At 38.8% G+C, this 12,680-nt stretch overlaps 1 pseudogene; it reads left to right on the plus strand.

Moving 5' to 3' along the window:
* The first annotated feature begins 12,363 nt into the window (after window positions 1-12,363).
* Window positions 12,364-12,462, plus strand: LOC111767038 (U6 spliceosomal RNA; annotated as a pseudogene).
* Window positions 12,463-12,680: the final 218 nt, after the last annotated feature.

Genomic DNA, 12,680 nt, shown 5'->3' on the forward strand with positions numbered 1-12,680 from the left:
TACAATCTCCTGTATTCCCCCATTCAATCTTGGTTGCCACAACCAGACAGGTAGATAGTGTGAAAAGGAACTTTATATTCTTACATCTGCAGTGGAAACACTACATTTATCAAATGAGTTTTGATAGATGCATATACTTGTAACCCAAACCTCATCAAGATATATAATATTCACATTATCCCAGAAAGTTTCCTCATTCCCCTTGCTTGTCAAACCTGCTCTTCATCCCCCACCCCCAACAAATATATCCACTGTCTCAGAAGGACTTATTTTCTCCGAATCCTTGAGAACCCACTCATTTCTTTAAGTGTTAAATATTTTACCTCGGGATTCTTTTATTTTTAACAATGCGTATGAAATTGCTATGGATTAAATGATAAAGCACCCAGATTTTGCTTCAAAGTAATCATCGATGAAATGAGAGAGGTTTATGAAAGAAGAAGGGCCATGAGTCAATCATTGTTGAAACTATCTTCGGGGTTCATTGTACCACAATTGATATATTTGTGTATGTATGAATTTTTTCATAAGAGAAAAATCAATGAAAAAGCTTGACCTCAGTTTACAGAGATATTTCTCCATGGTGACTTTTACTAAGCTACAGAGTAGATCACAGACTACCTTTTAATGATCCTACGGGGATTTCTCGTTACCCATAGGGATGATTAGAGGCTCCTTGACCTTCAGGATCCAAGCACACTATCTGAGCCTGAGCAAGCTGAGACTGCCTGACTGGGTAAAGCCTAAACCTCTGTAACTGCAGCCCACCTAGCTGGAAGAAGCTATCAATGCCTAACGTGAGGCATGAATTCCACGACAGAAAACTCTCTCAGAAGCTGTGTGATAGGCTAGCCTTGGCATAAAATGATGTGAAAAAGCATCCAAGACAACCAATTTAGGTGCACAGCAGGGAATTTCCGCTATTTAAAAAATTGCATGTTTCGTTTTCTGGTGAACAGGCAGGAGTTTCACCATCGAGGTACTTTCATGGTGAGAACTATGCATCTTGGATGAGATTGCCCTTTACCCATAACCCTGGTGCTTCAGACTTCAGAGGCAAATACAAGAGGAAAAGGAGGATAGCTTTTGGCGGGAACCATGTGGAGCACGGGTGAGGTAAGGCTCTTCCTGAGAGGGAACTTGAGTGTGCCCCAAAGCGGTGTGGGGACAGGAAAAGTTCATCTTCTCCCTCACTGACCCTTCCCGTAATCTTCCCACCTTAGTGGGAAGACGTTGTCCAAGTCGACGTCCCCCTCCTCATGCCCCTTCTGACTATGCAGGCACAGCCACCAGCTTTTACCTCACTCCAGCCGATCACATCGTCTGAGACAGAGTCATCCACTAGCGCCCATAGCTTGCTGAGAAAGCCAGGAACGGCTGTATTCCAGGCTCCCTCCATGGCTCTGAGCGCTGGGACGACAAGGAAGACAAAGGCAGTGGCAAACGCCGCCAAGGCCTAGGCTATCGCGATATCTGAAAGAACAAGATGGTCCAAGACAGAAAGTAGCATTCTGTGACTAACAGCTAGTCACGCCCTTCGCCAATTGGGGGCGGGGTCTGATTGTCCATAAGGTAGGCACCATTGGCTGGTAAAGCTGTCGTGATTCTGAAGCCCTACTGGCAAGTGACTGGTAGGGAACTTTGGGTAGAGAAAAAACCTTTAAAGGGAAGGGAAAATTATCAGTGAGGAAACGTGTCCTGGGAGTGAGTTTTGGACATGTTTCTGTGTTGCTACCCTGACCCTTGATGCAGAAGTAAGTAGTTGTAGCTTCAGAAGCTTTTGAAAACCCACTCATCTTTCCCAGTGGGAATTAGCAAAATGTGGGCATGAAGTTGCATAGCAGGAGTCATAACCTTACACTGCATAGGTATGGCATTGTATGGCATGGGTCATGATTTTGTATGCATTGGGCATGGCATTGCTGTAACTCGGCTCTGTATAAGCTTAACATTGCATTTATCTTCGTATTGCACTTCATGGCTTTACAAGGCATTGAGCTGCAGGAATGGTTTTGTCCCCTTTTTTGGATAGATGGTGAGCATTTTTGGTGTTCTTTTCTGGCGGGAAGGAAGACTACTGCGTGTGGGATGTTAGGAGATATACCTTCCCCTTCTCCTAGTAGTAAGATTGGGAAGAAAGGTGATGAGAGAAGTTGGATAAGAAAATCTAGCGTTTTCTTTCCCTGTTCTCCTATTCATTAGAAAATATTGGGGGTTAGAAAGCCACCTCTTCCCTTAAGTCTTCTTCGACCTCCCTGAGTTGAACTGAGTTCTGAAATTTGTCTTTTATAACGCTAACATTAATAATAATAGTAATAAAAACAACAGTATGGGTTATCTCACTTTGTTTGGAATTTAGTAATTAGGCACACATTCATGGAATGTTATAGATGGAAGGGCCCTTACAGTCTCAATTCATGAGCTTAAAATGATAAATAATTGAGGCACAGGGTTTATTTTTGTTGAATTAATTGTGAATTTTTTGAGGGCAAGCGACATGACTCATTTTTTTTAAAGGTGGTCCTTCTTGAATGAAAATTGATTTACTAATTTCTGAGAGGTAATTAGAATTTGGAATTATATTTGCATTCAGACTGAGATATGCATATATATATATATTCTTTTTATTTAGTTTTTTTTAGGGTGTTCTTTGGTTACTTAATGTTTATCTTTTATTTTCCCTTGACCAATATTTGGTCAGTGAAATTATGTTATTTATGAAATATTTTCAAATGAATTCTACATTATACATAAATTAACACCTATTCTTTTTTGAGTCAATGGTTTAGTTATTTCTAATAATAGGGCTAGCCTCTCATAATTTTTTGCCTGAGGGCCCTTTTACTCTTTAACTTCTCCTAACCATCTCTCCTCTCTACTTTTCTTCTTCCATAACCCTCCCATCATTTAAAACTAAGCCAAGTAGGGCTTTGTAAGTCTCCTTTGATTCCAGTCTTTAACAGTCTCAGCTGTGTCTAAGGTAAGCTCTACCAGATAATTATCGTTTTCCTTATGTAGTATTTGATTATTTTGTTTTTGCCAATAATTTCTATTTTTCTTACATGAATAAATAATTTTATTATATATATAATACTCCTTCATTTGTTAAGCATTTCTCATACTTATGTCTTTCCTCTTCAACTGGAACATAAACTTGTTAAAGTCAGAGACTATTTCACAAGCTATAGTTTTTTGGCATCTCCTTCAGCATAGGACTAGGTACACAGAAGCTGCTTAAAAAGTAACTGTTGCTTCACTAGTGCTTCCTAAACCATCCTTTCCTTTCATGTCATGCTTCTCCATTATCAGTGACATTGATGCTGATTCCCAACTTGTCTTTCTGCCTCTATGCTTTTTCCTCCTGATCATCCTATATACCTCCGCCAAATAGGATTCCTCTGCTCAAAAAATTGCAACAGCATTCTTTGTCTACTATATCCTTTAGCTTTATGGTTGTCCAATTTTTCCTTTCCTGCCTTATCACCTACTACATACCTTCAGATGACCTATGATCCATGGCAAATATTTCCCATGATACAGATAGTATAATGTGAAAAGAAAATCATCTCTCCCCTCCACCCAGTCTCTTTTTTAACACTTGCTATTTTACATATATCTTGTGAATGCTTCTAGAATTTTCTCTGTACATATAAACATGTGGGACTGAATGTATGTATATATATGTTTATATAGTCCTCTTTTTGACACAGATGATATCATCCTAAATAGAAAGTTCTCTAAGTTGTTTTCTTCAATTAGTAACTTCTACAGAATTTTCCAGATAATTCTATTTTGTGTTTTAATGATTGCATAGAATTTTATGCTATAAATACATAATTTTACTTATGTTTCTGATGATTCCTTGGTTGGCTGCAATTTTTTCTTGTAATTACAAATGATGCAGTAATTTTGGGTTTCTGTGTGTGGATTTGTGGGCATATCTGCAAGATAAATTCTTTGAACTGGAATTGGTAGGGCAGGGAGTTTGAGCTTTTTACATTTTAATAGATAATACCAAATTTCCTTTCAGAATTTTGTACCAGTTTTCTGTCATGCCAGTCTACTGTTTTTGACCATGCATGTTTTCCAATACTCTGGTAAACACTGTGCTATCAATCTTTTGGATCCTTGTTAATCTGGCAGGTAAAAAATATTCTTTGTTTTATGTTGCACTTTACTTTATGGTCATTGGCCATTTATATTTCATTTTCTGTGGGCTACCTGTTTATGTCCTTTGCGCATTTTTTCTAGTGGGTTTGTCTCACTTATTTTTACTGATTTGTAATAAGTCATTGTGTATAAGGAAATGTGTTAGCCTTCCTTAGTGGCTTCTCAATTTTGTCTTCCATTCTCTAAGAGGTTTTTTAAAAAATTTCCTGTATGTTTTATTTAATTAACTTTATCTGTTTTCATTTTTTTACTAAATGTTTAGGCAAGAATTTCTTGGCATTCTTATCTATAAGTGGAATTGTTAGATTGTACAGTATATGCACTTTTTTTTAAGAAAAAAAGAGATATGGATATTGAACCCAAGACATTGTACATGAGAAGCAGGCACTCAGCCACTGAGCTACACCTGCTCTGTATGTGCATTTTCAACTTAACTAAATGTTACTTAACTTTCTACAAAGTGGTTATACTAATTTAACATGCCACTGACAGTGATCAATTTTTATGTTCTTTCACATTCTTCTTTGTATTTTATATTGTCAAGGTTTTTTTTACTTTTTACTTTCAAATGTATACAAAAGTAGGCATAAAATATAATGAAATACAATGTTGACATTACACAAGATCAGCAATTATTAATATATCTATAACCTTACCTACCTCTGAAATGAAACATTTAAAAGCAAATTGCTTTTCATCTATAGTATTTTAGTATATATCTTTAAAAGATAAAGATTTTATAAAACATAACTGTAATACCATTATCACACAAAATTTTTAATATAATTCCTTAATATAAAATATCCAGTTAGTATTCTATTTCCCTGATTTTCTCATAATATTTAATTGTTTGTATGAATAATTCAAGTTTCGAACAAGGCACATTTGGTTGATTTATCTTTTGAATCTTAAATCTGTAGTTTCTACCTCTATTTCTTTTACTTTCCCCTTCATTTTTAAAATAATTTAAGTATTTTGTAGAATTTCCCGCATTCAGTATTTTGCTGACCATCATTTTACATTTTCAGGTTTCTTCTAACTTTCCTCTATAAACTGGTGATTAGAATTTGAGGCTTAATCAGATTCAGATTTGATATTTTAAGACAATTTAGGAAGTGGCATTATGTATCCCCACCAAGAGGCACAAAATATCTATTTCTTTTTTGCTCATGTTAATATTAATTAGTGAGTTCAGGTGTTTTGACAGACACGTTTATTTTAGTGCCTTTCTTTGTGTACCCTCATATATTTTTCACCTATCTTATGGCCCTAATATTGTAACTGTTCGGGGGGCCTCCAAAAAACCTGATTAAAATTATACATTCATGATGTTAAAGATATTAAAGTTATAATAATTACACACCTATTAAAATAAAATTATATTTTATCATATTTCTCTTCTGCCAAAAAAATAATTACTTGCTCCCTATATTATGAACCAACTGAGTAAGTTGAATTGAGTATGCTTGGGAATTCAAAGCCCTTCATATCTGACCCCAACCTCTTATACCAAATTCCCTCTGATTTCCCCCAAATTCTTAGAGCCTTTCACCTTCTGCAGCCATGTTAACATAATACTTTCCCTCCAAATGTCTTCCTTCTTTCCTTCCTCCTCCCCTACAAATCCTAGGAAAAAATGTAGCCCCTCCATTTCTTTGAAACCTCCTGTAACATTGATAGCTCACAGTGACTTGACTTGATTATCTGGTCTCCATTCTTTAATTTTATGCAGGTAATATTCCTTGAGCACCTACTATGAGCTGAGTTTGATAAGCCTGTCCTGTCCCAGAGGGAATGCTTGTTAATTCATTTGTTCATCCAGGTAATTAGTACTGAGCACTCACTATTTTCCAGATACTAAGATTAGGTCCGGATTACAGACCAACAAGGAAGACAGGCAATTTAAAAATTTATTATGAAAATATTGGTGAATGTTTTGACAAAAGTAGCCAAGATCGCCGAAATAAGGAATATCACAAAGATATAGCTCTAGGATGGATGAATTAATTACAAGAGCCCTCAAGTTAGAAACAACATTGTTGAGTGTGAGAAGCATGGGGTTTGAAGCATTTCCATCTCCACTTCTGGTCATGCGTCTCCATTGTGCTTCTAAATGGTTCATCTGTACCACTGTGGTGTTGACTGTCTTGGGTTCCCACTAGCGACACTGTCTGGTTCTGGTACTCTGGTTCTTGAATTCCATTTGCTGCTTTCTTCAGTTCTTCATGGCAGTGGGTCTCAAATTTGAGCATGCGCTGAAATTCTTTGGAGGGTTTGTTAAGGCATGGAGTTTTTGATTCAGTAAACTGGACTGAGGCCCAAGAATTTGTATTTCTAACAAGTTTCCAGGTAATGCTGATGCTGTTAGTCCAAGGACCACACTAAGAACCATGGTTATAAGGGAACTCTTGCTCTGAGATACACAGCTATGCTAACCTGCCTTGAACTTTTAACTTCCCCTCTTCAGGAGGTCAATCTTTGGCCCCATGACAAACTTACATTTTCTTTTTTTTAAAAGATACATAGATCACACAAAATGTTACATTAAAAAGTATAAGAGATTCCCATATACCCCGCTTCCCACACCCTCCACTCCTCCCACATCAACAACTTCTTTCATTACTGTGTTACATTCATTGCATTTGATGAGTACATTTGGAGCATTGCTACACAGCACGGATTATAGTTTATGTTGTAGTTTGCACTCTCCCAGTCCATTCAGTGGGCTATGGCAGGATATATACTGTCCTTAATCTGTCCCTGCAGTATCATTGAGGACAACTCCAAGTCCCCCAAATCCCCCAATATCATAACTTTTTTCCCCTCTCCCTGTGTTCAGTAAATCCCATGGCCACTGTATCCATATCAGTGATATAATTTCTTCCTTGGCTAGAATCACAATAATTCTGTAGTACAGAATTCCCAAACAACACCTCTCTATCAACACACCACACTGTGGTAGAACATTTGTTGCAGATAAGATAATATCATCTGATTGTTACTACATCCATGGTATATATTTGGCTCACATTTTCCATACTGCCTCATTATCAACACAGTACATCTTCGGCATAGATGCAAGAATATTATATTATTACTGCTAACCATAATCCATAGGTCACTCCAGTTGAATCTTTTCCCATGCTTCTCCACATTCACAACACCCTACAGTAGTGATGCATATTTACTCTAGCTCACAAAGGACACTCTTGCATCTGGACCATCAACCACTATTCTCATCTATCTCTTGGTTTACTGTGCTATTCAATTCCTAGATTATTCTCTAGCATTCTGTCAATTGGCATTTACATATCTAGACTACCATTTTCAGCCAGATCCCCATTTATAAACTAGCTGTTACTCACTATTTGTTACCATCCACTCTATACATTTCCATACTTTTACAGTAAAGCTAATTAAAACTTCTGCATATATTAAATATCAGTAGTCTATCTCAGTCCTCCTCTTATCGCTTTAAGAATCTACCACCGCTCTCTGGCACCGAGGGATCACTACCAAATACCAGCTGAAGATGCAACTAGAAAATGACCTTGAATTAAAGGTTCAATGCGGATCAGCAGAATATCCCTGTCTACATATAATAACATGACTTTAAAATGCTGTTTGACCTAATGTAAGGGGGAAATGGAAAGGAGAAATGAATTTATATGGCTACGAGTCTCTAAAAAAGAGTCTGGAGGTTGTCAGAAGGATTGCCCTTATGCACAACTGAGCAGAGTCTAAGAGACAGATAAAGTAGATACAACCCCAGGTATTGGTTCTTTTGAAGGATAAAGAGACCCACGGGTTCTATGGCCATGGCAGATGGGTTCACTGCCATGTCAGATGGCCCTTCTTTGGAGCTGGTGTTTCTGCGTGATGGAACTGGTCTCAGATGGGATCTCTTTTCACAAGACTTTCATGCTACTTTACTGGAATTGTAGTTGGTGTTGGGGTTTAAGATATATTTAGGGGATTTGAATCTCTAGACTGACAATATGATAGCCAGGCCCTGAGCCTCAACAGACTTCAGCTCTTACACTCTGATTTATTGGACTTACCCCACTCAGCTAACATGGAGTCGAAGAAGGTCAACCACCACACCATGGAACCTAGAGTGCCTACAACTGAAAGCAGGAGGATTGCATCCAGTATCCATTTGGAATCTAAGCCCCCACTTGACATCGATGTGCAATGGACACAACCAATCCAACCTTCACAGAGAAAATATGGCATTGGTGTGGGAAGGGTGGCCATGGTGGCTACTGGGTGCCGGGAATGGGAGGAAGAGATGAGATGGGGAGGCGTTTTCGGGACTTGGAGTTGTCCTGGGTGGTGCTTCACAGACAACTACGGGACACTGTAGATCCCCTCAGGGCCCACTGGATGGAACGTGGGAGAGTGTGGGCTATGATGTGGACCATTGACTATGGGGTGCAGCGATGCCCAGAGATGTACTTACCAGGTGCAATGGATGTGTCATGATGATGGGAGAGAGTGTTGCTGTGGGGGGAGTGGGGGGTAGGGGCAGTGGGGTTGAATGGGACCTCATATTTTTTGAATGTAATATTTTTTTAAAAAATGAATTTAAAAAAATCTACCACCTACCAAGATTGGTGGTCTTGAAGATATCTTCCTACAATTTCTTCTAGAAGTTTTATGGTTCTTCTTTTTATTTTTAGGTTTTTGACCTATTTTGAGTTAAGTTTTGGATAAGGGATGAGAGAGGTACCTCTTTTCTTCTTTCTGCTATGGATATCCAGTTCTTTCAGCACCATTTGTTGAATGAATGTTCTGCCTGAGCTGTGTGGGTTGACAGGCTAGAAAGAGATCACTTGACCCTACATGTAAAGGTCTGTTTCTGAACCATCAGTTTGGTTCTATTGGTTTATGTGTCTGTCTTTATGCCAGTACCATGCTTTTTCTACCACTATAGCTAGGTAATATGATTTAAAGTCTGGAGATGAGGGGTTGCTCTTCCTTTTTATGATGTTTCTGGCTATTCAGGACTCGTTACCTTTCCTAAAAATTTGATAATCATGTTTTCAAATTTTTAAAAAATGCTAGTGGCATTTTATCAGGATTGCATTTAATCTGTTTATCAATTTGAATAGAATTGACATCTTAATGATATTTAGTCTTCCAATCCATGAGCGTGGAATGTTCTTCCAGTTATTTAGGTCATTTTAAATTTCTTTTAACACTGAATTGCTGTTTTCTGAATATAACTGCTTTACATCATTGGTTAAGTTTATTCCTGACTATTTGAGCTTCATCTGTCATATATTATTTTCACCACTTTTTTGATACTTTTATTGCTTTTTATTTTAAAGATTTATCTATGTATGTATGTATGTATGTATGTATTTATTTTCCCCCAGCTTGCTGCTTGCTTGCTGTCTGTTCTCTGCAGCCATTCGCTGCACACTCCTCTGTGTCTGCTTGTCTCCCTTTGTTGCATAATCTTGCTGCACCAGCTTGCTCTCCACAGGCATGGTCCATCAGCATTCCATGTGCATGGGCCAGCTGCCCTCACAAGGAGGCCCCGGGATGTGAACCCAGGGCCTCCCAAATGGCAGACTGGAGCCCAGTCAATTGAGCCACATCTGCTTCCCACTTGTATTTACTTTTATTGATATAATCTTCATTTCTACTCTCTCATTCAGGCCTCTCTCTCCTGTTTCTTTTTTTCAGATTCTAGCACACCCTTTAACATTTCCTGAAAATCTGATCTCATGCTTAGAAATTCTCTCAGTTTCTGTTTATCTGTGAATATTCCAATCTCACCCTTATTTCTGAAATCAGTCTTACTGGATATAAGATTCTTGACTATAAGTTCTTCTTTTGTACTACCTTAAATATATCATACCAGTGCCTTCTTGCCTCCATGGTTTCTGGTGAGAAATCAGCACTTAATCTTATTGGGTATCCCTTATATGTTATGCATTGCTTTTCTCTTGTTGTTCTCAGAATTTTCCCTTTGTCTTTGGCATTTGACATTCTGATGAGTATGTATCTTGTAGTTGGTCTATTCGAAATTTTTCAGATGAGAGTATGTTGTGCTTCTCAGACATGGATATCTAATGTCCTTTAAAAGGTTGGGAAATTTTCTACCATTGTTCATTCAAATATTCCTTCTGCCCCTTTTCCCTTCTCTTCTCCTTCTGAGACACCTATGACATGTATTTTTTGCATACATTTTGCTATCATTTAGTTCCCTGAGACCTTGTTCAATTTTGTCCATTCTTTTCTTCATCTGTTCTTTTGTATGTTCACTTTCAAAGGCCAATTCTTCCAGCTTACCAATCCTTTCTTCTACCTCCTCAAATCTGCTATTATATGATTCCAATGTTGTTTTAAAAATTTCATTTATTGCACCTTTCATGTCAACAAGATCTGCCATTTTTCTATGTATGTTTTCAAATTTTTCTTTGTGCTCCTCCAGTGTCTTCTTAATATCCTTAATCTTTTTAGCCATCTCATTGAATTTAAGGAGATTTGTTTGAACATCTATGCTTAGTTGTCTCAACTCCTTTATGTCATCTGGAGGCTTATCTTCTTCCTTTAACTGGGCCATATCTTCCTGCTTCTTGGTGTGGATTATAATTTTTTTTGTCAGTGTCTTGGCATCTGGCTTACTAGGGTATTTATTCTAGGTGCAGTTTTTCTCTTTAGTTTAGGGTTCCCTGACCTTTCTCCCTTGCTGACTGTGTAGTAGGAACCAAGGGTGTAATTGGTGCTATAAACTATGGTGGTTCAAGCTGCCCTCATTTCCCCAGAGACCAAAGAATCTCTTCCCAACTTTCTCCTTTACCAGGGTTAGAGATGGAGTCACAGCTGTGTGGAATAATCCAAGTCATGCAGGTCTAGACTGTAGTTGAGCAGGTTGACTGATGAAGCTTCATGCCATTTTTCCCCTGCCTGGGGTGGGGATGGGACTGCAAGTGTGGACAGCAATATATGCAGTACTGGTCCAAGATGACTGCAGCTGCCCTGGTAAACTTCTGATTATTCAGTTCGTGGCAGTCAAAGGTACCTGCAGTTACCCATATAGAGTGGTGCGGGTCCTGCCAACCTCCTCCCTGCTAGAGGTGGGGCTGAAGCTTAGTCTAGGGCTGCAGGCCCATCTGAGTGAAAGAAACCAGTTCCTACCATTGCTGTTATTTTTGTCAGTCCTGGCTCCCCTCATGCTGGGGTGGGGTAAAAATGGTGGTCACCAGCCTCCTTCTGACTTGATCAGATTCACACTCCATCTGTTCCTAGGGTTTTACCTTTGCCAGCTGAGTCTACCAATCAGTAGCTAAAACTAGTAGCCAACCTTCTCCTCCTCCCCTATTTCCAGGAAATGGAGCTTTCAATTCTAGCCACAGAATAGCTCCTGGGGCAGCTTGTGCTGCAAGAGTAAGATAATCACCAGACTCTATGGCTTGGCAGGTAATTTCCCAGCGTGGCTGGCTCAGTTCTTCACAGCTTCCTCCCTGCTGGAGGTGGCACTGGGACCTAGGCTAGAGCTGCAATCGAATCTGGTTGTAAAGAAACCAGTCCCTACCAACACTGTGGTTTTCAGTCTGCCCCGCTTCCCCTCGTGCCAGGCATGGAGTTACGATGGTTGCTGCTGGCCTCTTTCTGACTTGGACAGGCTCAAACTTTAGATCTGCTTAGGATTATGCTTTAGCCTGCTGAACTTACTCATTAGTAGCTGAAGTTGGTGCCCAACCGTTTCTTCCTACCCCATTTTGGGGAAGTGGCACTTTCAATTCAAGCCACGGAACAGCTCCAGAGGTGGCTTGTGCCTCCAGTGGAGGATAAGCATTGGCCTTTGTGGCATGGAGAGCTCTATTTATAAAGTTTCCTGCAGATGGGCAGTATCCTTCTTTCATTCCTTCGAGGATGTTGTAGGATGCTCTTCTGGTCTCCTGAAGTCCCCAAATATGTGCTTCAGCTGGCTCCAGAGAGCTCTGGGTGTTTGCTAACTGCCCTGTAGCATGAGCTGATTCTAGGAGCTCCTTACTCTGCCACCTTCTAGTTGGTTATCTTTACTGTCATCTTTTAATTGGACTACTGCAATAGCTTCCTCATGGTTCTTTCTATATTCACTCCTGCTCCCCCTAAATTCCTCTTCACATAACAGCCAAAGCTGTTCTTCTCAAAACACAAACATTGTTATATCACCCCCTTGCTTAAAACTCTTCAGCAATGTTTGCCTTACTTATTGAAAATGGAGTGATACAAAGATTAGCATGGTCCCTGGGTTAGGATGGCACTCTAACTAGTGAAATTTCCCTTTTTTGTGTGAGGGTATATATGGAAAGATCTCCAAGGCATACTATTAAGTAAAAAGTAAGTAAGATGCAAAAGTGTAAGCATATGCTATTGCTTCTAGGTGTGTGTTTGTGTGTATAGAATACATATAATATATGTACATATAATATAGACACATATAAGTATATAAAATATATATAATATATACATGAATATAACATATTTTATGTGTAATATATGACATAAAT

Source organism: Dasypus novemcinctus, chromosome X (genome assembly GCF_030445035.2).
Source record: "Dasypus novemcinctus isolate mDasNov1 chromosome X, mDasNov1.1.hap2, whole genome shotgun sequence".
Lineage (NCBI taxonomy): Eukaryota > Metazoa > Chordata > Mammalia > Cingulata > Dasypodidae > Dasypus > Dasypus novemcinctus.